The 3,097-nt window shown below is 38.0% G+C and overlaps 1 long non-coding RNA gene across 1 annotated transcript; it reads right to left on the bottom strand.

Moving 5' to 3' along the window:
- Nucleotides 1–334: 334 nt before the first annotated feature.
- Nucleotides 335–2,494, bottom strand: LOC141350998 (uncharacterized). Its single transcript, XR_012359135.1, has 3 exons — nucleotides 2,330–2,494; nucleotides 2,152–2,251; nucleotides 335–609 (listed from the first exon to the last, which is right to left on the bottom strand). It is a non-coding gene; the product is annotated as an uncharacterized lncRNA (long non-coding RNA).
- Between the last annotated feature and the right edge of the window lie 603 nt (nucleotides 2,495–3,097).

Below are 3,097 nucleotides of genomic sequence, written 5' to 3'. Positions count from 1 at the left end.
ATTGAAAAAAATACTAATAAAGTAAAGAATACAAAAATGTCTGATTTTATTGTTGTACCACATTGGCTACAGTGTTGGGTGTAACTAGTTACTAAGTAATTAGTTACTGTAATTAAATTACTTTTCCTTTGAAAAAGTAAAGTAAGGGATTACTCTTATTTTTCTTGTAATCTAATTACAGTTACTTCTGATGTAACTGTGGCATGTAAGAGTACTTAACCAATACCAAATATGGCAGTAAATTGACTACGCCACCCCGGAAATGGGCCGGGGACCCAGAAGTATCAAAAGCACACAAATACGCAGTGGCTGAGACAGATATCAGACAACAGGAAATATTTGAAACAATTTATTCAAAACACATGGAAAATACATAATTCATTTTAATGTGCAAAAAGTTAAAAAGAGTACAATAAGTCACGACATCATTCATCCATGCACACTTGTTTTACCACTTCAGAACTGGGGGAATTTGTACTGCCTTTTAGTTAAACACAGCAAGCACTCGTGTTCTCTCACAACACCACACACCAAATTGTGATCACTGCAAGTTGACAGCTGTCCCACCACCACACACCGCAGACACTGGCTCGCACTGGTACCCCAATTCTGAAGGGAGAAGAACGAAATTAGACAAACACACAAACAACACGCATACAAGCAATACACTATGATTTATAAAAGAACCCCGCTGCCAAAGGAGTTAGCATCATCTGTTATAGCGGCTCTCCTTAACAATTACTCACTGACAGGCAGCACAAAAAAACATCATGTAAAACATCACATTTACAAATCAAATCATACAAAAACCCCAAATAGGAGTTTCCAAACCACAACAAAATTAAAGAAAAGAAAATCAAACAAAAGAATAACACAGAGGTGACAATACAGAGATATACGATTTAAATACCCCACCTTAGTCAAACCTTTAAGTAATCAACACGGCTAAATTTAGCTGCGCTCTCACCGGCCGTGAACGCTATCAGTCCAGCCACAAAGGCAATTCTCCCTTCGTGGAGATATTATATTCGGTTAGTTCATCTTACATGCATCCGTTAAGAGGCAGTGAAGAGCGGGTCAAGCCTGGACCAACGGGAAGAAATAAACGCCAAAATCTTTATAATGGTGCTGCTTTTCATGCGTTCGTTACTGCAGCTACTCAGTAGTCAGTATAGAGACAGAGCGCCGTTATGCAAATTTGAAAACCACGCCCACCGGGGGGGAAATCAATCCAACCGTCTCCATTGAGTTTGTATTGAGAGAAGCCGCCTCCTTGTCATTTCTGGCTTATAACAAAAAACTGAATAATGCCTAAAAGCTGCTGTGTGACAATATGTACAGCTAACAAGCAAAAGAACCCAGAAATAAGTTTTTATAAGCTGTCGAGCCGTAAAACCCAGCCTTTAAGGAGAATAAAGTGGATCGCCGACTACGTTTCCCCCTAGTGGACGCAGTTCTACTAATAGAAGTACTATGAAAAGTTGCCTGTATCCATTTTTGTGTCTTTAAACGCTCGTTTTTTGGGGTCGACAGCTTATAAAAACTTATTTACAGATTAAACTTAAAAACAGAATAATACCTAAAAGCTGCTGTGTGACAAGGTGTACATCTAACACGCCAAAAAAATAAATAAATAATTTTTTATAAGCTGTCGACTTCAAAAAACGAGCGTTTAGACACAGAAATGGAAACAGGCAACTTTTCATAGTACTCCTATTAGTAAAACTGCGTCCAATAGGGGGAAACGTAATCGGCGATCCACTTTATTCTCCTTAAAGACTGGGTTTTACGGCTCGACAGCTTATAAAAACTTATTTCTGTGTTCTTTGGCTTGTTAGCTGTACATATTGTCCCAAAGCAGCTTTTAGGCATTATTCAGTTTTTTGTTATAAGCCAGAAATGACAAGGAGGCGGCTTCTCGCAATACAAACTCAATGGAGACTGTTGGATTGCTTTCCCCCCCGGTGGGCGTGGCTTTCAGGTTGTGACGTGCTGCGCTCTGTCTCTATTGATTGTCCAGAAAGGACGCAAGGCTCAAGAGCGCCCGAAAAGCCTGCTGCAACACCTCCGTGACACTAATAAAGCATACAAGATTTTAGATTGAAAATAAGGGATGCGCCTCGCTACACATAAGTGAAACTGATCACATACCTGCCAAATAGGGCTCACACCGCTCCGCACACTTGACGTGTATCAGTGAAAAGCTGACAGAGTGTCACTCGACACATCCACAATATTCCTCAGCCGCACACTGCAAATTTAAACGAATCACAAATGACCCTGTTTGAAAGAAAAAGTTCAGAATGCAGCTACTGGTAATAGCGCTTACCTCGTAGACATAAACACGACCCACAGGAAGTTACATCACTTCCGAAATCCCAGATGACGCGTTTGGTGACGTGCGCTTGGTTGCCTGTCAATCTCATCCCCTTTTATACCCGTGGAACATACCATTTGCACACAAATAATCAACTGGTCGATCGCATTACCACATAACTAAATACTGTGTATGGACTCTAATTAATTATATATACTATAATACAAAAGTGGATTTAACATGGTTTAAGTTTACAATTCTCACTATTAACTAGTTGATTATTAGCATTAATATTAATGAGATGCTGGCTGTTTATTAATACTTAATAGCACATATTAATGCCCGATTCTGCAAAACCTTATTCTACATCCTTAACCCTCCCTATTTCTACCAATACTTAAAATTTATAACTTCTTTAGTATTAGTTGTTGGAGTATATTGAGGCAAAAGTAGTTAATAGTTAGTTAGTAGAGAGAATTGGACCCTAAAGTGGGACCAGAATAATTGATGTACTTTTATATATTATTTATTCGAGCCATTTCAAGCCTATCCTTGTATCATGTACTAAATAGGATTTAGAAAGTAATTAGTAATAAGTAATTAAATACTTTTTGGAGAGAGTAATTTGTAAAGTAATCTAATTACATGATTGAAGATGTAATTAGTAACTAGTAATTAATTACTTTTTTTGAGTAACTTACCCAACACTGATTGGCTATGACAAATTTTTGAACCTAAAATGAATATTTTGGAAGCCTAACTTCAAAAAATGTTGCGTGT

The sequence above is a fragment of the Misgurnus anguillicaudatus genome, chromosome 19 (assembly GCF_027580225.2).
Source record: "Misgurnus anguillicaudatus chromosome 19, ASM2758022v2, whole genome shotgun sequence".
NCBI classification, from domain to species: domain Eukaryota; kingdom Metazoa; phylum Chordata; class Actinopteri; order Cypriniformes; family Cobitidae; genus Misgurnus; species Misgurnus anguillicaudatus.
This window is presented reverse-complemented; position numbering and strand designations above follow the sequence as displayed.